General features: G+C 45.4%; 1 protein-coding gene across 2 annotated transcripts in view; it reads right to left on the bottom strand.

Moving 5' to 3' along the window:
- The window catches only part of LOC139544393 (glutamate receptor ionotropic, NMDA 2B-like), a 104,044-nt gene that overhangs the window by 77,629 nt on the left and 1,778 nt on the right, over positions 1-24,637 (bottom strand). The window lies entirely within an intron of this gene.

Raw genomic sequence — 24,637 nt, 5'->3', positions numbered from 1 at the left:
TTTGCCTTCTTCAGATGCTGCGTGTGAGCAGGTGTCAATGTCAGCTACGGCCAGTGCCTTCCCGAAGCGACCTGCAGTCTGTGGTCGCGTCTCCAGGCGTTCCTCTCTATTGACGAGAGGATTTCAGTTTCCTGTTTTGGATTACCATTGATTATATCCAGGAGAATCATTATTTGTTTAATACTGGAATAAAGACTCTGTTACTATTACGTCGCTTTTGGGTCCTCATTCATCAGCATAACAGCTACTGTCTCTTTAGCGTGTGTGTATGTGTGTATGTGTGTGTGTTTTTTTGTTTAACTATCCTTGTGGGTACCAGAAGTCCTCAGAAGGATAGTGAAACAAGGAAAATTGATTTACAAGTGGGGACATTTTCCCGGTCCCCACAAGGAAAAATTATATTTCAGGCTTAGGACTTGGGTTTAGGGCTAGGGTTAGAATTAGGGTTAGGGTTAGAATTAAGGTTAGGGTTAGGAGTTAGGGTTAGGAATAGTTTTAGGGTTTTGAGGTTAAGGTTAGGGTTAGGGTTAGGGGTTAGGGTTATGTGTAGTTTTAGGGTTTTGGGGTTAAGGTTAGGTTTAGGGGTTAGGGTTATGTGTAGTTTTAGGGTTTTGGGGTTAAGGTTAGGTTAAGGGTTAGGAGTTAGGGTTAGGTATAGTTTTAGGGTTAGTGTTTTGGGGGTTAAGTTTAGGTTTAGGGTTCAAGTTAGGGTTATGGTTAGGTTAAGGGTTAAGGTTAGGAGTTAGGGTTAGGTATAGTTTTAGGGTTAGGGTTAGGGTTTTGGGGTTAAGGTTAGTGTTAGGATTAGGGTTAAGGTTAGGGTTATGGTTAGGGTTAGGGTTTAGGGAAAATAGGATTTTGGATGGGAATCAATTATTTGGTCCCCAGAAGGATAGCAATACAAAACTGTGTGTGTGTGTGTGTTATACTGCGGATAATTCCTCTCTTAGTAATTAGGCTGGAGGGGCCAAATGCTCTTGTTGTGTGTGTGCCAGCCCGGAGCCCTGTTCTGTGATGGCACGGTACGGTTGATGATTCAATGGGCAGCATCTTTTACAGAGTGGCTTGTCACAACAACAGCTGAGATATACTTATGTCAGTGCGTCATCGCCTCGCTCTGTCAGACCACAGTCCCAGGTCCCCTGTCACATTTACATACTAGCCAACGCCACTAAGGGCCCGCAGCTGTCTGTCTGATGCTGGAGGGGGGCTCTGGTGTGGATCTAGAAAACTGTGTGAAATAATTTTTCATAATATTTCAAAACAATGGACCAATTGCAACAACTGATGGCCACTATATTATGCTGCTGTCTGATTAAACCATCAATACGAGCTAAAATCTCCATCATAGCCGATCTCAATTGCAACCATCATCCAGCACTGATTCACTGTTCAATAACGCAGATGTTGGAGTTATCTTTAAGTCCGGATCGCAACCAACGGTTTTCAAGACGATTTCACCCTGTGGTGAGTATTATTATCAGAACATTTTAATCTTGCTATTTGAGCAGACTCAGTGTGATTTATCTATTTGACAATCATTCCATACAACTGAAATAAAGTATTTCATTACAATTGATGTAATCCCTGAATTACTTTACTTTTCTTATAAAAACATGGCCGTTTTTCATCAAGAGGGTAAAGGGAAATATTCCTGAACTAGCGACAAATTTGACATTTGAAACTAAATTGTGATTGTGTTGTGTTTTTAATCAAATGATATTGTATTGTAATAAAGTTACACAAAGTTGCACAAATGATATCATAATTGTGTATTCTTTTCTAATCGTGTTCGTGGTTTGGCTGGTAGTGAAGAGTAACATTTCCTATGTTGTGTGGATAGTGGAGATGATTTCTTGACTTGTAGAAATGTGATAACACCGAATAAACCTTTATATGTTCTTACAGGACAACAAGACCAGTAGGTCTACTGTGGCATATTTGACTTTACTGAAGAAACAATGTGTGAATTGGAAAGAAATGTGGCAGGGAGAGTCATTCCTTATTATCTGGAAGTTGTTAGCCTAACCAGAGAAACAGACAATGACTATTTTCCATGCCATTTCCGCTGTCTAGCATCAAGCCGGCTTGACTGAAACGTTGATTAATGTGCACTGTCCCTGTAAAAAATACTCCTACCCAAACACCCAAATCAGGTTGATTTTAGCTCGGAGCTCCACGGAACCTCCCGTTAGTAGAGTGTTAAGAAACTCATCTGTAACCTGCAGGTAACCTCTCAGTCGAATAGTCTTCCAATCTACAGTAACATCCTACAGTAAAAGTATTAGAAGACTTCCTCCAATAAAGGAAAGAAGCCACAGTATTTACTGTAGATGTACACACAGCTACTGGACAGCGCTATACGCTAGACAACTGTTGCGTTCATTCCCACCCAGTTCATTATATTTACAACAGCATCCTCCCGATATGGAAGGGGGGGTGCTTGCGTGCGTGCATGTGCGTAGAGGTGTATATGTGCGTGCGTGCACGTGCGTGTGTGTGTGTGCATGGATTTGTGTCTTTGCGCATCTGTGTCGAGTGTGTGTGTCTAGAATGCTACGCTTCTGCTTTGATGCAGAACAGAGGATACGATGGAGAGACCCCTTCAGTCAAAGAGCAGACAGACAGGCAGACAGGCAGGCAGACAGAGAGTCTGGCGCTCCCCTCCGAGTGTCTATTGAATAAACACGCTCTCTGTGACAACACACTACAGGGGCTAACAGCTGCACAGCCACCTCTCTCAGCCCACACTGATCCGCACTAATGTACAGTCATCTACTCACGCTGGTGTGTGTGTGTGTGTGTGTGTGTGTGTGTGTGTGTGTGTGTGTGTGTGTGTGTGTGTGTGTGTGTGTGTGTGTGTGTGTGTGTGTGTGTGTGTGTGTGTGTGTGTGTGTGTGTGTGTGTGTGTGTGTGTGTGTGTGTGTGTCTTTTGCTGAGGGTCTTTTAAGATTAATTTATTTGGAAAACTAAAGCCTGTGCTGAATGAGGGATGTGTGTATGTGTGTGTGTGTGAGAGAGAGAGAGCGAGAGAGAGAGAGAGAGAGAGAGATAGAGAGAGAGAGAGAGAGAGAGAGAGAGAGAGAGAGAGAGAGAGAGAGAGAGAGAGAGAGAGAGAGAGAGAGCTAATACATTGAGTAGAGGCGGTGTTTGAGGCAGTCTGAAGGAATAGCATAAAATACGGGGAGAAAAGAGAGAGGAGGCGAGTTCTGGGTATTTACTCAGGGAGAGAGAGGAAAGGTTGAGTTTGCTCTAATTGACTAGCGCAGGGGAGGGCAATCATTTACATTCATCACAGAGGCTCACTTTGTTTAGAGGGAGGGAGGGAGGGAGGGAGGGAGGGAGGGATAAGAAAATCATATTCCTGTCTGATCAAGTTTCTCTCATTCATCAACACCCCCCTGACGGGCAGGATTTGTGTGTGTGTGAGAGAGTGTGTTTGAGAGAGTGTCTGTGTGAGAGAGTGTCTGTTTGAGAGAGTGTCTGTGTGAGAGAGTGTCTGTGTGAGAGAGTGTCTGTTTGAGAGAGTGTCTGTCTGTGACAGTTGGTGTCTTCAGAAGCAGCAGGACCTGTCATCTCCCGCTCAGTGGTCTTTGTCTACAGTATGTGGAGAGCAGTGACACCCTGATGAGTGGCACGTTCATTGACACACACACCGTTGCTGCTGCTTATAATTCAGGCCCCGTCCAATAGTAATAATCATCCTAACCTTCGCTCACACACTATCCAGCAGTAAGGACTTACACCTCCCTCTGTGAGCTCACACACTACCCAGCAGTAAGGACTTACACCTCCCTCTGTGAGCTCACATCCTATCCAGCAGTAAGGACTTACACCTCCCTCTGTGAGCTCACACACTACCCAGCAGTAAGGACTTACACCTCCCTCTGTGAGCTCACACACTACCCAGCAGTAAGGACTTACACCTTCCTCTGTGAGCTCACACACTACCCAGCAGTAAGGACTTACACCTCCCTCTGTGAGCTCACACACTACCCAGCAGTAAGGACTTACACCTCTCTCTGTGAGCTCACACACTACCCAGCAGTAAGGACTTACACCTCCCTCTGTGAGCTCACACACTACCCAGCAGTAAGGACTTACACCTCCCTCTGTGAGCTCACACACTACCCAGCAGTAAGGACTTACACCTCCCTCTGTGAGCTCACACACTACCCAGCAGTAAGGACTTACACCTTCCTCTGTGAGCTCACACACTACCCAGCAGTAAGGACTTACACCTTCCTCTGTGAGCTCACACCCTACCCAGCAGTAAGGACTTACACCTCCCTCTGTGAGCTCACACACTACCCAGCAGTAAGGACTTACACCTCTCTCTGTGAGCTCACACCCTATCCAGCTACTGGAAGTGTCTAATACACTGACTAACCCCCATTTATCTACACTACATATAATTCAATGATATTGTATGCTGCACACTAACACTACGACGTAGGCAGTTATGGACACTACTGTTCATCAAGTGTACACTAACAACCCTATTTATCTACATTGGATAGAACTAGGGGCTGGGAATTGCCGGGGACCTCACGATACGATATTATCACGATATGTATTGTGATTCTCATGATTCTCACGACCCTATATTACTCTGTATTGTGATTCAATACTGCGATTTTATTTGCGATTTGATGTTCCAAACATATTGCTCTCCGCTGCAGAGAGAGAAGAGAGAGGCATGAAAACATTTGTTTTGATCAGTCAGGGAAATAAATGTGCTGAAAACACGTCGGCTCACTATTTAAAAAGAAGATGGAGAACAAGCTATAGGATGATAAATAGTGTAGTTTTGGCGCAGGTACAGCCAACTAGCGCTAGCCAATGCTGTTCTTATACACTGTGGACTAACACTATGGGGTGAATACTCATTAACACTGTATTGAACACTGTATTAAGGGGTTTAATCGGCAGCTATGATTAACAAACCGTACATTCAAATTAGATGAATAACAGCTGTGACAAAACAGACAAACATTTAATGTGATCATTTGCTGTTTCAGGAAGAGAATATGACAAACGTTCTCACTTGTCATGCAAATGTATCAAAGGCGACATAGCTGATTTGCATTTAATCCCAAACACTGTATGCTTTGAATTAAGTTGTGAATCAAAACAGCTGGCCGCTGTCAGAGAAAAACGATCTGCTGTCACGAGAAGCAGACAAAGAATGTCTTTAGAGTTGAATTATCTGTCATCGTTTCTCATTTAATTGCATCACATGGTAATTATCACGCCCGGCATTCACTAAACAGAGAAAGGCTAGATAGTCATTATTACATTGAGGGAATGTATCAGAATGGCCCATGCCAGGCAGACACGCTAAAACCTTTAGTCAACTGTTGAAAGTCCACACACAATATCACTGACCCCATCAAGGACATGATTAGAATTTTTTTTTTTTAGGAAAGGTGCAAGAGAGAAGGCAGGAGAATATGAATGGGGTTTAACAGAAAAAGACAACCAACAGTGGCGACAGCGTAAGGGGAATGTGAATGCTGACAGAGTTGAAGAGAAGGACAGATTGGAGAACAACAATAGAGTGAGACTGCAGACAATGATTAGAGTCAAGAGGGAGGGATGGGCTCTGGCCTTGTGGAGACCTCAGCCCTGACTGTGGGGTGGGTGGGGAGGCGGTCGGTCACACACACACACACACACACACACACACACACACACACACACACACACACACACACACACACACACACACACACACACACACACACACACACACACACACACACACACACACCTCTCAGCCACTGACTATCTTAATGGTCCCTTGACTGCACTCCATATTGAGATGGATTAAAGCTGCACATCTGGGACAAGCCCAGACCTTGTCCCTATACAGTATCCTAATGCGCTGTGGGGATGGAGAGAAACCTACAGATGTACCATCTTAATTTGAGCCAATTTTCTACAGCAGGGAAATTATCCTGCAGCAACAGGAAATGTGAATAATTATGTGGATTATAATTCATGGACATTTTTGTAGGGATTGATACATTTTCGTTAGGGCAAATCAAGTCTGACATTTCTAAGTGGAAAAGTTACCATTTCCTGATCAAATGAAGATCCTACATCTGTAATGGAGTGTGGAGATGGAACTACTACAGGAGGATGAGAGAACTTTACAGGACAGAAGATGACAGCAAGAGGATGCCTTGCGAAAGATGATTCGTTTGGACGGATGAAGGAGAATGAATAGAGTGTGTTGCTTGTGTATTCTTCAGGTTGTGTTCATGTTGAGAGAAACTGATAAATCAAATAGGACACTCGATTAGGGCTTCTTTGTCACGTCTCTTCCTTTTCCTCTCAATATCTCTGTCTACTTCAATGAGATGTTGAGTCACAATATTCTAAATCAGGACAATTGCGACACTGGGAAAAGTGAGAGAGGGACACTAAGAGAGACAGAAATGAAGGAATGAATCGACGAATAATGTAGTGACTCAGGAAGAGAGTGAGCGAGTTGTCATTGCTGAGTGAGAAAAAACAACTAGAGGAGGGTGGCGGCCGCTTCACATACAGTTAGTGCAGGCAGCCTGATTTTAATTCTCTCCATCTTTTGGGATTGCTCCTAATTGCAACACAGGGCATTATGAAGAGACAGTACCTTATCCCATCATGTAGAACTGAACAGCATAATGGGAAACACGGTCCTAAAAACCACCGATTGGAACAGAGAATAATGGAACAGAACAATTGAACAGAACAATGGAAGTGGATCCGTGGCCATTCGCAGTCAGGGGCTGCGACGCCACGGCAAAATATTAGCTATCTCCCAAGCTCCTTAGCAAACGGTTGGTAAGAGTGTGTGGGTTTTGGCTAGAAGGGACAACAGGTTATTTTAGAAATGAGCAGAATTTTTGTAGCAGGTTAGGAAAACTTTCATAGCAGGTTAGGAGAATTATCGTAGCAGGTTGGGAGAATTAACGTAGCAGGTTAGGAGAATTAACGTAGCAGGTTGGGAGAATTAACGTAGCAGGTTAGGAGAATTAACGTAGCAGGTTGGGAGAATTAACGTAGCAGGTTGGGAGAATTAGGTTACATTTGGGGAAACGGTTAGGGTTAGCTAAAATGCAACAAACAAAAATGTTGATGTCAATTTGACATAATCTCTATTCTTTAGAGCCATGACTGAGTGGTGCCAACTGGTGCTGGTGGAGGATCCAATGAACTGGAAGACAACTGGGTCTACTATAGGCTCACTAACCCCCACACTCTTACAGGAAGTCTAAAGCCCTCACTGGTCAATTGTAGCTCATAATACCAGTAATCAATCAGTCATTAATTTGGTTGACAGGAGGTTTGGGGAAATATAGGCCATATATACCATTTGGGCTACTGGGCTGTCTATAGGGTGTTTACAGTCTTCTGGTTTTGAAAGAAAGGTTAAGGTACCACTTTAAACAAACTACAACTTATAAAGGCTTGATAGGGCATCCAGGAAGTCTTGGTAAAGCCTCTATAAAATGAATCTATGCTTCAGAATATATTTATATTTCTTTAATCTGAGTGTTTAAAAATCTGTAATACACGAGAGCTAGAATAAATGTTGTATGAAGTGGATACCAGAAGTGAGAAATGATATCAGGGAGCAGACTCCTCTGGACAGCTTGTTTCACAGAATAGCAAACCGCGGTCTAATCCCCCAAACACAATGCAAGGTCATTATCATTCAACCCCAACACACACACACCGGATACACACCGACACACCAACACTCCAACACAGACACACACCGGATACACACCGACACACCAACACAGACACACACCGGATATACACCGACACACCAACACTCCAACACAGACATACACACACCGCTTAACTCCACACAGCAGAAAGCTCATTAGCCAGTGGAGTATGATAATGAGAATAAGGTCCAGTATTGTGTCCAATAGAAACACATTGCAGCAGTGTAAATGAATGACAGAATAGCACTGACTGTGTGTGTGTGTTTGTGTTTGTGTGTGTGTGCGTGTTGGCAGCAGTGTACATGAATGACAGAAATAGGAGCGACGTGTGGGTGTGTGCATTGTTTTGTGTGTAATCGGGCTACCTGCACCTGTCACTGGCTCACTGATCCACCCTAATAGGCCATTCAGTAGTTAAAGAGGGACAAATACAGAGCATGGTACGGGTAAGGTATTCTAAGCACATAACGGACCAATCACATCCTCTTATTTCCTCCGTGGCGTATTGAGGCGAACACAATGGATTCCGTTCACGGTGCTTCTGGGGCTGAAATGGACATGCATGACGCGGGATCGGAATGACATTTTTGCTGGAAATCAATTGTTCAGTGGCTGGATACTGTATCTGGAAATCTGTTTGGCAGCATAACAAATGGCAGCGTGTTCCCTATATGGTGCACTACCTTTGACCAGAGCCCTATGGACCTTGGTCAAACATAGTGCACTACATGAGAATAGGGTGCCATTTGGGACGATGACTTTGCATCTGAAAAATCAAGCTGTTTGTCCTATACCGGGACCCAGAGTGAGAGGTTAGGGGAGGTTTAGACAGGAGAGTTAGAATAGATTACTGGGAATGGTGTTAGAATAGATGACTGGTAATGGTGAGGCCTCATATGACCTATTGGGACCCAGAGTGAGAGGTTAGGGGAGGTTTAGACAGGAGAGTTAGAATAGATTACTGGGAATGGTGTTAGAATAGATTACTGGGAATGGTGTTAGAACAGATTACTGGTAATGTTGTTAGAATAGATTACTGGTAATGGTGAGGCCTCATATGACCTATTGGGACCCAGAGTGAGAGGTTAGGGGAGGCTTAGACAGGAGAGTTAGAATAGATTACTGGGAATGGTGAGGCCTCATATGACCTATTGGGACCCAGAGTGAGAGGTTAGGGGAGGCTTAGACAGGAGAGTTAGAATAGATTACTGGGAATGGTGAGGCCTCATATGACCTATTGGGACCCAGAATGAGTGGTTAGGGGAGGCTTAGACAGGAGAGTTAGAATAGATTACTGGTAATGGTGTTAGAATAGATGACTGGTAATGGTGTTAGAATAGATTACTGGTAATGGTGAGGCCTCATATGACCTATTGGGACCCAGAGTGAGAGGTTAGGGGAGGCTTAGACAGGAGAGTTAGAATAGATTACTGGGAATGGTGAGGCCTCATATGACCTATTGGGACCCAGAGTGAGAGGTTAGGGGAGGCTTAGACAGGAGAGTTAGAATAGATTACTGGGAATGGTGAGGCCTCATATGACCTATTGGGACCCAGAATGAGTGGTTAGGGGAGGCTTAGACAGGAGAGTTAGAATAGATTACTGGTAATGGTGTTAGAATAGATGACTGGTAATGGTGTTAGAATAGATTACTGGTAATGGTGAGGCCTCATATGACCTATTGGGACCCAGAGTGAGAGGTTAGGGGAGGCTTAGACAGGAGAGTTAGAATAGATTACTGGGAATGGTGTTAGAATAGATAACTGGTAATGGTGTTAGAATAGATGACTGGTAATGGTGTTAGAATAGATTACTGGTAGTGGTGAGGCCTCATATGACCTATTGGGACCCAGAGTGAGAGGTTAGGGGAGATTTAGACAGGAGAGTTAGAATAGATAACTGGGAATGGTGTTAGAATAGATGACTGGTAATGGTGTTAGAATAGATTACTGGTAATGGTGAGGCCTCATATGACCTATTGGGACCCAGAGTGAGAGGTTAGGGGAGGTATATTTAAAAAAATATATATATTTCACTTTTATTTAACCAGGTAAGCTAGTTGAGAACAAGTTCTCATTTACAACTGCGACCTGGCCAAGATAAAGCAAAGCAGTGCGACAGAGACAACAACACAGAGTTACACATTAAATAAACAAGCGTACAGTCAATAACACAATAAGAATTACAAAAAAAAAAAGTCTAAATACAGTGTGTGCAAATGGCGTGAGGAGGTAAGGCAATAAATAGGCCATAGTAGCAGAGTAATTACAATTTAGCAGATTAACACTGGAGTGATAGATGAGCAGATGATGATGAGCAGATGATGATGTGTATAGTAAGTAGTGATACTGGTGTGCAAAAGAGAAGCAAAGTAAATAAAAACAATATGGGGGATGAGGTAGGTAGATTGGGTGGGCAATTTACAGATGGACTATGTAGCTGCTCAGATAGCTGATGATTAAAGTTGGTGAGGGAAATGTAAGTCTCCAGCTTCAGCGATTTTTGCAATTCGTTCCAGTCACTGGCAGCAGAGAACTGGAAGGAAAGTCGGCCAAAGGAGGTGTTGGCTTTGGGGGTGACCAGTGAGATATACCTGCTGGAGCGTGTGCTATGGGTGGGTGTTGTTATCGTGACCAGTGAGCTGAGATAAGGCGGAGCTTTACCTAGCATAGACTTATAGATGACCTGGAGCCAGCGGGTCTGGCGACGAATATGTAGCGAGGGCCAGCCGACTAGAGCATACAGGTCACAGTGGTGGGTGGTATAAGGCGCTTCGGTAACAAAACGGATGGCACTGTGATAGACTACATACAATTTGCTGAGTAGAGTATTGGAAGCTGTTTTGTAGATGACATCGCCGAAGTCGAGGATCGGTAGGATGGTCAGTTTTACTAAGGTAAGTTTGGCGGCGTGAGTGAAAGAGGCTTTGATGCGAAATAGAAAGCCGATTCTAGATTTGATTTTGGATTGGAGATGTTTAATATGAGTCTGGAAGGAGAGTTTACAGTCTAGCCAAACACCGAGGTATTTGTAGTTGTCTCCTGTCCACGTTGCCCACGTTTAGACAGGAGAGTTAGAATAGATGACTGGTAATGGTGAGGCCTCATATGACCTATTGGGACCCAGAGTGAGAGGTTAGGGGAGGTTTAGAAGGGAGAGTTAGAATAGATTACTGGTTAAGGTGGGGCCTTGATAGATGATTGACCCAACAACCTGAAGGGAACTGAGGTATTGATGCTGGGGTTGTTTTCATGTTGCGCTTGCACTCACACACAGCATGCAGGGACAAACGCACACACGCCCACACGCACACAAGCACACAGAATCACGGTTCATAGAACTCCCCCACATGACTCTATAGGCTTCATGTTCCATCTCACCCACACACATCTCTCTCGCCATCTCTCTCTGTGCTTCCTCCATCTTTCTTTCTCTTTCCAGCCTCCTCCTTTTCATATTTACATATCCGGTGCAGTAATGTGCACCAAATCTCTCATCTATCCTCCATCAGTCCCCCATCCCTCCATCTCTCTTTCTCCATCCCTCCCTCCATCTCTCCAGTCAGTTCCATCCCCCCATCCCTCTGTTCCAGGTTTAGCCTGTACACAACCTCACACTACCTACCCCCATGACCAGAGCATTTTGGCTTCATCCTTCTATTCTATCCCCTCCTTTTTTTCAGAGGCTCAGAAAATAAACATGCCTACCTCCCTCTGTAGCTGTCCTTATATATATATAGAAATGTATAAGCATGGGGTTTCCATGCCAACCGTATCAGCCGCATTCAGCCTTCAGTTCCGTGTGTGTGTGTGTGTGTGTGTGTGTGTGTGTGTGTGTGTGTGTGTGTGTGTGTGTGTGTGTGTGTGTGTGTGTGTGTGTGTGTGTGTGTGTGTGTGTGTGTGTGTGTGTGTGTGTGTGTGGGTAAAACGGAGAGAGAGAGAGCATCAGGGAGAGGGAAGGAAAAAAGGAAAAGGGAAGCAAGTGAGTAGTAATTACTAAGAAAAGACAGGGAGAAAACATTCCTATATGTCTTCAGTTTTCATCTCTTCACATCTCTCTCTCTCTCTCTACCTGTCCTTCCCTCTCTCTAATAGGCCTTTAACATGTGTTTTTCCACTCCTGACTTGTATTGTTGTCCTGAGCATGTGTCTCATCGTCCCTGTCAGTCTCTGTCAGTTCCTGTCAGTCTCAGTGTTGGTGCCCTCTGTCTATCTGTCAGTTTTTTAAATAGGGTAATTATATGTTGAGTAGAATCCTCTCCCTCCCTCACACCCACACACATATTCTGGATAATTTCATAACCCTATCTCTCCGTGTGTGACACATTCTCTCTCTCTCTCTCTCTCTCTCTCTCTCTCTCTCTCTCTCTCTCTCTCTCTCTCTCTCTCTCTCTCTCTCTCTCTCTCTCTCTCTCTCTCTCTCTCTCTCTCTCTCTCTCTCTCTCTCTCTCTCTCTCTCTCTCTCTCTCTCTCTCTCTCTCTCTCTCTCTCTCTCTCTCTCTCTCTCTCTCTCTCTCTCTCTCTCTCTCTCTCTCTCTCTCTCTCTCTCTCTCTCTCTCTCTCTCTCAATTCAAGGGGCTTTATTGGCATGGGAAACATGTGTTAACATTGCCAAAGCAAGTGAGGTAGATATTATACAAAAGTGAAATAAACAATACAAATTAACAGTAAACATTACACATACAGAAGTTTCAAAACAATAAAGACATTACAAATGTTATATTATATATATACAGTGTTGTAACAATGTACAAATGGTTAAAGCACACAAGTTAAAATAAATAAGCATAAATATGGGTTGTATTTACAATGGTGTTTGTTCTTCACTGGTTGCCCTTTTCTTGTGGCAACAGGTCACAAATCTTGCTGCTGTGATGGCACACTGTGGAATTTCTCCCAGTAGATATGGGAGTTTATCAAAATTGGATTTGTTTTCAAATTCTTTGTGGATCTGTGTAATCTGAGGGAAATATGTCTCTCTAATATGGTCATACATTGGGCAGGAGGTTAGGAAGTGCAGCTCAGTTTCCACCTCATTTTGTGGGCAGTGTGCACATAGCCTGTCTTCTCTTGAGAGCCATGTCTGCCTACGGCGGCCTTTCTCAATAGCAAGGCTATGCTCACTGAGTCTGTACATAGTCAAAGCTTTCCTTAAGTTTGGGTCAGTCACAGTGGTCAGGTATTCTGCCACTGTGTACTCTCTGTTTAGGGCCAAATAGCATTCTAGTTTGCTCTGTTTTTTTGTTAATTCTTTCCAATGTGTCAAGTAATTATCTTTTTGTTTTCTCATGATTTGGTTGGGTCTAATTGTGCTGTTGTCCTGGGGCTCTGTGGGGTGTGTTTGTGTTTGTGAACAGAGCCCTAGGACCAGCTTGCTTAGGGGACTCTTCTCCAGGTTCATCTCTCTGTAGGTGATGGCTTTGTTATGGAAGGTTTGGGAATCGCTTCCTTTTAGGTGGTTGTAGAATTTAACGTCTCTTTTCTGGATTTTGATAATTAGTGGGTATCGGCCTAATTCTGCTCTGCATGCATTATTTGGTGTTCTACGTTGTACACGGAGGATATTTTTGCAGAATTCTGCATGCAGAGTCTCAATTTGGTGTTTGTCCCATTTTGTGAAATCTTGGTTGGTGAGCGGACCCCAGACCTCACAACCATAAAGGGCAATGGGCTCTATGACTGATTCAAGTATTTTTAGCCAGATCCTAATTGGTATGTTGAAATTTATGTTCCTTTTGATGGCATAGAAGGCCCTTCTTGCCTTGTCTCTCAGATCGTTCACAGCTTTGTGGAAGTTACCTGTGGTGCTGATGTTTAGGCCGAGGTATGTATAGTTTTTTGTGTGCTCTAGGGCAACGGTGTCTAGATGGAATTTGTGGTCCTGGTGACTGGACCTTTTTTGGAACACCATTATTTTGGTCTTACTGAGATTTACTGTCAGGGCCCAGGTCTGACAGAATCTGTGCAGAAGATCTAGGTGCTGCTGTAGGCCCTCCTTGGTTGGTGACAGAAGCACCAGATCATCAGCAAACAGTAGACATTTGACTTCGGATTCTAGTAGGGTGAGACCGGGTGCTGCAGACTGTTCTAGTGCCCGCGCCAATTCGTTGATATATATGTTGAAGAGGGTGGGGCTTAAGCTGCATCCCTGTCTCACCCCACGACCCTGTGTGAAGAAATGTGTGTGTTTTTTGCCAATTTTAACCGCACACTTGTTGTTTGTGTACATGGATTTTATAATGTCGTATGTTTTACCCCCAACACCACTTTCCATCAATTTGTATAGCAGACCCTCATGCCAAATTGAGTCGAAGGCTTTTTTGAAATCAACAAAGCATGAGAAGACTTTGCCTTGGTTTTGGTTTGTTTGGTTGTCAATTAGGGTGTGTAGGGTGAATACATGGTCTGTTGTACGGTAATTTGGTAAAAAGCCAATTTGACATTTGCTCAGTACATTGTTTTCATTGAGGAAATGTACGAGTCTGCTGTTAATGATAATGCAGAGGATTTTCCCAATGTTACTGTTGACGCATATTCCACGGTAGTTATTGGGGTCAAATTTGTCTCCACTTTTGTGGATTGGGGTGATCAGTCCTTGGTTCCAAATATTGGGGAAGATGCCAGAGCTAAGGACGATGTTAAAGAGTTTTAGTATAGCCAATTGGAATTTGTTGTCTGTATATTTGATCATTTCATTAAGGATACCATCAACACCACAGGCCTTTTTGGGTTGGAGGGTTTTTATTTTGTCCTGTAACTCATTCAAGGTAATTGGAGAATCCAGTGGGTTCTGGTAGTCTTTAATAGTTGATTCTAGGATTTGTATTTGATCATGTATATGTTTTTGCTCTTTATTCTTTGTTATAGAGCCAAAAAGATTGGAGAAGTGGTTTACCCATACATCTCCATTTTGGATAGATAATTCTTTGTGTTGTTGTTTGTTTAGTGTTTTCCAATTTTCCCAGAATTGGTTAGAGTCTATGGAGTCTTCAATTACATTGAGCTGATTTCTGACGTGCTGTTCCTTCTTTTTCCGTAGTGTATTTCTGTATTGTTTTAGTGATTCACCATAGTGAAGGCGTAGACTCAGGTTTTCCGGGTCTCTATGTTTTTGGTTGGACAGGTTTCTCAATTTATTTCTTAGATTTTTGCATTCTTTATCAAACCATTTGTCATTGTTGTTCATTTTCTTCGGTTTTCTATTTGAGATTTTTAGATTTGATAGGGAAGCTGAGAGGTCAAATATACTGTTAAGATTTTCTACTGCCAAGTTTACACCTTCACTATTGCAGTGGAACATTTTACCCAGGAAGTTGTCTAAAAGGGATTGAATTTGCTGTTGCCTAATTGTTTTTTGGTAGGTTTCCAAACTGCATTCCTTCCATCTATAGCATTTCTTAATGTTACTCAGTTCCTTTGGCTTTGATGCCTCATGATTGAGTATTGCTCTGTTCAAGTAGACTGTGATTTTGCTGTGGTCTGATAGGGGTGTCAGTGGGCTGACTGTGAACGCTCTGAGAGACTCTGGGTTGAGGTCAGTGATAAAGTAGTCTACAGTGCTACTGCCAAGAGATGAGCTATAGGTGAACCTACCATAGGAGTCCCCTCGAAGCCTACCATTGACTATGTACATACCCAGCGTGCGACAGAGCTGCAGGAGTTGTGACCCGTTTTTGTTGGTTATGTTGTCATAGTTGTGCTGTCACCTGCAGGCAGGTGTTTGTCCCCCTGTGTGCTGAGGGTCTCTCTCTCTCTCTCTCTCTCTCTCTCTCTCTCTCTCTCTCTCTCTCTCTCTCTCTCTCTCTCTCTCTCTCTCTCTCTCTCTCTCTCTCTCTCTCTCTCTCTCTCTCTCTCTCTCTCTCTCTCTCTCTCTCTCCCTCTCCCTCCCTCTCCCTCCCGGCCTCTATCTACTATCTTTTCTGTGGTTCTTTTTGAAGTGTGCCTATTGCTTGGTCTTGCCTTTCTCTCTTTTTCAGAGAACCATTTTCAGTGAATTGCCTTTTTTTCTCTCTCTCTCTCTGTCTCTCTCACTTTCCTCTGAGAGGCTTGTTTCTCAGATTAATGTCTGTTTGCAAACCCCAAGTTGACCTTTGCTAACAGCCTCAGACCTTTGTAAAAGACCATCTCACAGTCAATGGTTGTTTGAATTCAATCCTGTTTGATTTGAGTTGTTTTCATGTGATCCATTAAACCGAGTTCAGGTGGTTCACAGAGACACAGATGTATTTTAGTCTCCCTCTGATTTTGACCACAGTACTAAACAGGTACATAGAAGACAGTGATATCTTCTAAGGATGTTTGAAGTCTTCAAAACTGTCTCCAACTTTCTAATTTCCTCTCTTTTAACTAAAAGGAGGCTTTTTGCTGTTGTCGTGACTTGACTTTAACATTAATCTGAAGACTGTTGTTTATCTATTTAACTAACTATTTTTAATTGTTACCCGACTAAATTCATCATGTAACAATTAACTCATTAGGATCTGGGGCACCACGAGAGCGGTTCTTTAAAGGGTTACCATCTCCCAATATTAAACTCTAAAAGGTATTTTTACCTATCACATCTATAAACAGTCAACTTATTAATCATAACCTCGTATCATATCACCATTCTGAACAGTCGTAACCTCTTTGCATCTGCAAAAACCTGGGCCTGACTTATGATTCAATACTACACAAATTGGTTTAATTATTTATTTACTAGCTAATTAAATGGGAACACGGAATAAACATACACACTTTGCACCGGTTACTGACTGGAGACGTAATACGCTGAAAACAGATCCCCATGTCAGCAACATTGATGCTTGTTAAAGAAGAGATGGAGGGGGAGAGAGAGAGGGACAGTGTCACATTCTGATCTGTTTCACGTGTCTTTGTGCTTGTCTCCACCCCCCACCAGGTGTCTCCTATTTCCCCCCATTATCCCCTGTGTATTTATACCTGCTTTTTCTGTTTGTCTGTTGATAGTTTGTCTTGTCCCGCCAAGTCCTACCAGTGTGTTCCCGTGTTTCCTGTGCTCTAGTTTTGTTTTCCCTAGTCTTCCCAGTTCTGACCTTTCTGCCTGTCTTAACCTTGATCCTGCCTGCCGTCCTGTACCTGCCTGTTTCTGATTTGGATTCCGACTCTTTGCCTGCCTTGACTTCTGTTTTGCATGCCGCATGTACTATAATAAACTCTGAGACTCGTACTATCTGCCTCCTGTGTCTGCATCTGGGTCTTAGCTTGAGCCGTGATAGTACGAACTGGCCATGACTGACCCAGCAGGCTCGGACCAGCTCCGCAACGCAGTCTACTTCCAAGGAGCCACCATTGGAAGACACGAGGAGTTACTGCAATGCCTTATGGAGGGACTCCATACCCTAGCAGAACGCCATGACCATGTGTTCGATACATTGCTGGAGCACTGCGGATTCCAAACTAGGCAGCAAGTCACTACAGTAATTCCCCAGACTCTCAGCAACCCCGCCACCAGCGGCATTTCTTCCCAGCCTACCCCGGTGTCCCGAGAACCTCGCTTACCTCCTCCAGAGGCGCTACGCTGGAGATTCTGGAACCTGCCGTGCGTTTCTCTCCCAGTGCTCCCTCATCTTCAAACCGCAGCCTTCTTCGTTCCCCTCGGACCGCTCAAAGATAACATATTTGATAACGCTGATGTCCGGGAGGGCACACGCCTGGGCTACGGCGGTGTGGGAGCAACAGTCCACCGTTTGCCTCAGCCTGGAGGAGTTTGTGGCGGAGGTAGATAAATTGTTCATTTCTCCGATGTCGGGGAGAGAGGCTGCTCGTAAGCTGCTCCAACTACGGCAAGACTCCCGTAGTGTGGCAGACTACGCAGTGGATTTTCGCACGTTGGCGGCTGAGAGTGCCTCGAACCCGGAAGCCCTACTTGACACGTTGCTTCACGGATTATCAGTGATTAATGACAAGCTTGCAGCCCGGGAGCTGCCCATGGACCTAGACTCCCTCATCGCCTTGACCAGAGCCCAAGCTACTGGGAAAGGCTAGATTGTCTCCAGATGAAAGTTTATGCAGGTTAAGCACCAGGAGCTGTATGTATTGCGAGACTACAGGACATTATATTTCCACCTGTCCATTAAAAAGACCCGGCTCATCAGTAAGTACGAGTTCTCTGGTGAGCCGTACAGGGATTTTCCAATCTCCCATTACTCGTACCCATCTCCATGCCACCCTGTTGTGGGGTGACCAGGCCAAATCTCTCCAGGTGCTCATTGACACTGTGGCCGACGATAGCTTTATCGATGCTCCCTTGGTGTCGGAGCTGGGAATCTCCACTCAACTCCTCTCAACTCCCATGGACGTCAAAGCGCTGGATGGGCGCTCTATTGGCAGAGACACCCACAATACGGTTCCTATCAACCTACGACTATCAGGAAATGTATGCAGTTCGTGCTCATAGAATCTATCGATGTGGTTTTGGGGTATTCATGGCTCCAGAAGCACAATCCCTTGATCGACTGTGCTCCTGGATCTATCGTAGGTTGGAGCCGGTTCTGCCATGCACAGTGTCTTAAGTTGGCAAAGTCTGCCCCGGGACGTCTTCCTGCAGACTTGGGAGAAGCCTCGGATCTCTCTGCCATTCCTGCGGAGTACCCGGAGTACCTGGTCCGGGAGGTTATCAACAAGGACCGCGCTACGTCTCTCCCCCCACATCGACCCTATGACCGCGCCATTGACCTTCTCCCGGGCACTACACCACCTCGGGGATGGCTTTACTCCCTGTCGAGTCCGGAGACCAAGGCTATGGAGGAGTACATTGAGGACTCTCTCACTGCAGGAGGTATTTGTCCATCTGCCTCACCCGCCGCCCGTGTACGACGACCGGGGCATAAATGACATCACGGTTAAAAACCGTTACCCTCTACCACTCATCTCCTCGACTTTCGAACCTCTTCAGGGAGTGACCATCTTCTCTAAGTTGGACCTTCAGAACGCCTACCATATGGTTTGTATACAGGAAGGAAATGAGTGGAAGACTGGCTTTAACATGGCTAGCGGGCAACTATGAGTACTTGGTTATGCCATTCGGACAGACCAACGCTCACCCTGTGTTCCAGGCCCTGGTCTCCGGAACATGATGAACCGGTTCGTGTTTGTCTACGACATCCTTGTCCTTTCCCGTTCAGCTCAAGAGCACGTCCTCTACATCCGACAGGTCCTTCAGCGTCTCCTGGAGAACCAGCTTTTCGTTAGAGCGGAGAAGTGTGAATTCCATCGTTCCACCATTTCCTTCCTAGGATACGTCATCACTGCAGGACATATGCAGATGGATGCAGACAAGGTAAGAGCAGTGGTGGATTGGCCTCAACCCACATCCAGAGTGCAGCTGCAACGTTTCCTGGGATTTGCTAACTTCTACCGCCGCTTCATCCGGGGTTACAGCACACTAGCTTCCCCCCTGTCAACACTCACCTCTCCCAAGGTTCCATTCACGTGGTCTCCAGCAGCTGACTGGGCGTTCTCAGACCTCAAACATCGATTCACTACAGCCCCCATCTTAATCCATCCCAACCCGTCCTGTCAGTTTGTGGTGGAGTTCGACGCCTCAGATGTCGGGGTGGGGGCCCTCCTGTCCCAACGTTCTGCCCAGGACCAAAAGCTGCACCCCTGCGCTTTTGTCTCCCATCGTCTTACCCCTGCTGATAGGAACTATGATGTGGGAAATCCAGAACTCCTCGCCGTCAAGATGGTGTTGGAAGAGTGGAGGCACTGGTTGGAGGGGGCGGAACACTCAATATTAGTGTGCACTGACCATAAGAACCTGGAATATCTCCGCATCGCCAAGCACCTCAATTCTATGCAGGCTCGTTGGGCCCTGTTATTCACCCGTTTCAATTTCACTCTCTCCTACCGCCCAGGGTCCAAGAATGTGAAGCCTGATGCACGCTCACATTTGTATAGCTCCGCTGCTACTCCGTCTGACCCCGAGTCCATACTCCCTACCTCCTGTCTATTGCCTGCAGTCATCTGGCGTATAGAGAGCCTGGTCCGTAAGGCGCAGCATTCCCAGGGGGTCCGGCTAACTGGATGTTTGTACCGGACTCTGCCTGTTCCCCGGTCCTGGAGTGGGCACATTCCTCGAGACTGACCTGCAATTCAGGCTCCCGTTGGACCCTGGCTTTCATCCGACTACGCTTTTGGTTGCCTTCCGTGGTTCCTGATGTCTCCGCATTTGTTGCCGCCTGCACTGTCTGTGCACAAAATAAGACTCCGTGGCAAGCTCCAGCTGGCCTTCTTCAACCATTCCCTGTTCCTCACTGCCCCTGGTCCCATATATCCCTGGACTTTGTTAGTGGTCTTCCTCCGTCAGATGGCAACACCACGATCCTGACAGGGGTGGATAGGTTTTCTAAAGCCACCCATTTTATTTCCCTTCCCAAGTTGCCCTCAGCCAAGGAGATGGCTCAGCTCATGGTACAGCACGTCTTCCGGATCCATGGACTTCCTGTCGACATGGTCTCCGATCGTGGTTCTTGTCCCGGTTCTGGAATGCGTTCTGCACCCTCATTGGGTCATCGGCCAGCCTGTCCTTTGGTTTTCACCCCAAATTTAATGGCCAGTTGGAGCGAGCCAATCAGGACCTTGAGACGGCTCTTCGTTGCCTCGTCCCTGCCAATCCCACCACCTGGAGCCAGCAACTCGTGTGGGTGGAATACACCTGTAACACCCTTCCCTGCTCGGCCACTGAGATATTAGCCCCCGCTCTTCCCTGAGCAAGAGGAAGAAGTCAGCATACCCTATGCCCAGATGTTCATTGGCCTCTGTCGCCGTACCTGGGCCTCTCTTCTGAAGACCACATCCAAGTATCGGCGACTGGCGGATCGCCACCGGACCCCTGATCCTCGCTATCGGCTCGGTCAGAGGGTATGGCTTTCCACTTGGGACCTGATCCTCCGGGTGGAGTCCCGTATACTTTCCCCCCTTTTCATCGGCCCTTTCACCATCTCAAAATCCTTAGCCCCTCTGCTGTTCGTCTTTTGCTGCCCCGCACCCTCCGTCTACCTCCCACTTTTCATGTGTCTCGGATGAAACTTCTGTCTCATAGCCCTTTGTCTCCTGTTTCATTCTTAACCCATCATTAACACAGCTTGCTCAAAAGGGGCGGTTCCGGCAGGCTGGCTCTATGTTAGAAATATTGTTCCAGTATTCGCTTGGGAACGTGTTAGAGTTTCAGCGGGAAAAAGTCTGTTGAAACAGAACATTCATTTGGTGAATCTTGAGAGCGCAGACCTTGTTAACACCAGGGTGAGAAGGGGTCTGATTGAAGTTATTCATTGCAAACCTGATCTGACCTATTTAGATTGTCGTTGACGGTCATGACACTGTCCAACTAACTCACACAACCCAGACAGAAAAGCCACTGCCTCGGTGCCTCCATTTTGAAGCTGAAGTAAAGGAAGTAGATGAGAACTGATGCAGACTCTCCAAAAGCAAGTCAAAACATCCTCAAAGAAAGACAAATCACCCCCTAACACTCAGAGACTTCTACAAGACTTCCCATTATGTTCAGTGGCCTAATCTCATCAATAATTTCTAAGCCTGGATAGATACATCACATTCACTAAAGTATTTATATGGTTCATTGGTCTGTTATTACTGGGTATGTTACAATACAAAAGTAGGCCGCAACCGGCCCAAAGTCAGGGCTTGCTAGATTTCATCACATCATCAAAATACATAATTACAGCTGGTATGATGCATTTAGCTTCATATGATGCAAAACGTAGCATCATATGATTAAAAATTGTAACGATGTGCGCTGAGAGTCACAAAGCAAGTTCAGGGAGTGAGTGTTTTAATAAATAAACGGAACATAATACAAAACAAGAAACACGAACAACGCACAGACATGAAACAGAAAGAGAAACAATGACGCCTGGGGAAGGAACCAAAGGGAATGACATACAGTGGGGAGAACAAGTATTTGATACACTGCCGATTTTGCAGGTTTTCCTACTTACAAAGCATGTAGAGGTCTGTCATTTTTATCATAGGTACACTTCAACTGTGAGAGACGGAATCTAAAACAAAAATCCAGAAAATCACATTGTATGATTTTTAAGTAATTAATTTGCATTTTATTGCATGACATAAGTATTTGATCACCTACCAACCAGTAAGAATTCCGGCTCTCACAGACCTGTTAGTTTTTCTTTAAGAAGCCCTCCTGTTCTCCACTCATTACCTGTATTAACTGCACCTGTTTGAACTCGTTACCTGTATAAAAGACACCTGTCCACACACTCAATCAAACAGACTCCAACCTCTCCACAATGGCCAAGACCAGAGAGCTGTGTAAGGACATCAGGGATAAATTGTAGACCTGTACAAGGCTGGGATGGGCTACAGGACAATAGGCAAGCAGCTTGGTGAGAAGGCAACAACTGTTGGCACAATTATTAGAAAATGGAAGAAGTTCAAGATGACGGTCAATCACCCTCGGTCTGGGGCTCCATGCAAGATCTCACCTCGTGGGGCATCAATGATCATGAGGAATGTGAGGCATCAGCCCAGAACTACACGGCAGGACCTGGTCAATGACCTGAAGAGAGCTGGGACCACAGTCTCAAAGAAAACCATTAGTAACACACTACGCCGTCATGGATTAAAATCCTGCAGCGCACGCAAGGTCCCCCTGCTCAAGCCAGCGCATGTCCAGGCCCGTCTGAAGTTTGCCAATGACCATCTGGATGATCCAGAGGAGGAATGGGAGAAGGTCATGTGGTCTGATGAGACAAAAATAGAGCTTTTTGCTCTAAACTCCACTCGCCGTGTTTGGAGGAATAGAAGGATGAGTACAACCCCAAGAACACCATCCCAACCGTGAAGCATGGAGGTGGAAACATCATTCTTTGGGGATGCTTTTCTGCAAAGGGGACAGGACGACTGCACCGTATTGAGGGGAGGATGGATGGGGCCATGTATCGCGAGATCTTGGCCAACAACCTCCTTCCCTCAGTAAGAGCATTGAAGATGGGTCGTGGCTGGGTCTTCCAGCATGACAACGACCCGAAACACACAGCCAGGGCAACTAAGGAGTGGCTCCGTAAGAAGCATCTCAAGGTCCTGGAGTGGCCTAGCCAGTCTCCAGACCTGAACCCAATAGAAAATCTTTGGAGGGAGCCGAAAGTCCGTATTGCCCAGCGACAGCCCCGAAACCTGAAGGATCTGGAGAAGGTCTGTATGGAGGAGTAGGCCAAAATCCCTGCTGCAGTGTGTGCAAACCTGGTCAAGAACTACAGGAAACGTATGATCTCTGTAATTGCAAACTAAGGTTTCTGTACCAAATATTCAGTTCTGCTTTTCTGATGTATCAAATACTTATGTCATGCAATAAAATGCAAATTAATTACTTAAAAATCATACAATGTGATTTTCTGGATTTTTGTTTTAGATTCCTTCTCTCACAGTTGAAGTGTACCTATGATAAAAATTACAGACCTCTACATGCTTTGTAAGTAGGAAAACCTGCAAAATCGTCAGTGTATCAAATACTTGTTCTCCCCACTGTATAAGGTAATCAAGGAGGTGATGGAGTCCAGGTGAGTCTGATGACGCGCAGGTGCACGTAACGATGGTGACAGGTGTGCACCATAACGAGTAGGCTGGTGACCTAGAGGCCGGAGAGGGAGCACACGTGACAGTACCCCCTCCCCGGCGCGTTCGGCTCCAGCCGCAGGACGCCAACCAAAGGGACGATCCCGGGGATCCGGAGCGGACCGGTCGCTTCCGCTGAAGCGCACAAACCGGACTAACCGGCTGAGGCGTGAGAGTCTGATGAGACCTCCCTGGTTGCCTCGGTCGAGGAACAGGAACCTGTTCACCCGCTGAGGCATGAGAGCCTATCGATCCCGCTGAGGTATGGAAACCCGTTGAGCCAGTTGAGGCAGGGGAACCAGACAAACCGGCTGAGGCCTCCCAGGTAGCTCCGGTTCGGACACCCGGACCAGACATTACCTCCAACACAAAATAATTTAAATCACCCCCTGATGCTTCCCTTTGGTGAGGTGTCATTCTGTAACGATGTGCGCTGAGAGTTGGGAAGCAAGTTCAGGGAATGAGTGTTTTAATAAATAAACACAACATAATACAAAACAAGAAACACGAACAACGCACAGACATGCCACAGAAACTGAAAAATAACGCCTGGGGAAGGAACCAAAGGGAGTGACATATATAGGGCAGGTAATCATGGATGTGATGGAGTCCAGGTGAGTCTAATGATGCGCAGGTGCCGTAACGATGGTGACAGGTGTGCGCCATAATGAGCAGCCTGGTGACCTAGAGGCCGGAGAGGTAGCAAACGTGACAAAAATGCATACTACCAGCTGTATTTATGTATTTTGAAAGTTATATATCTTGAAAACTTGACTGCTGACATGCAAAACATTTTGCGACTAAATCAACAATGAACAAATAAAACAAATGCCAAAATATAGTTTTTGGCTGGAGTTTTCCTTTAAGTCAAATCTGACAAAGCTCTTATTTGACTTGCCAAACGTCTCATTGTCTCAAACAGCGAGTCTTTTCAGGGTTGAGTAGCCTCGCTGTCACCCTGTACCCTATGTAGTCCACTACCTCAGACCAGGGCCCATAGTGGCACTATATAGGGAATAGTTCCATTTGAGAAGCAGCCATGGACGTGATGTCAGATTCATATGCTGTAGGAAGCCAATTAACAGCTGAATCAATCATTGAGAGACGGGCCGGAATAAGATGCTGTAGCGTTCACAGTCGGACCTAGTGCCGCTCAGAATAGAGTGGCTAAAACGGTCATGTTTCCCTGCTCTGCGTGATTTTAACGGATCTACTGTACCTCTTGTCAATTGAATATTGAAAGTAACACTGGTCGGCTGTATAGCTTAACAACGCAGCTTGAGGAAGACTTATTGAGTT

Source organism: Salvelinus alpinus, chromosome 2 (assembly GCF_045679555.1).
Source record: "Salvelinus alpinus chromosome 2, SLU_Salpinus.1, whole genome shotgun sequence".
Lineage (NCBI taxonomy): Eukaryota > Metazoa > Chordata > Actinopteri > Salmoniformes > Salmonidae > Salvelinus > Salvelinus alpinus.
Note: the sequence above shows the minus strand (reverse complement) of the source record. Positions and strands in the feature narration are given on the sequence as shown.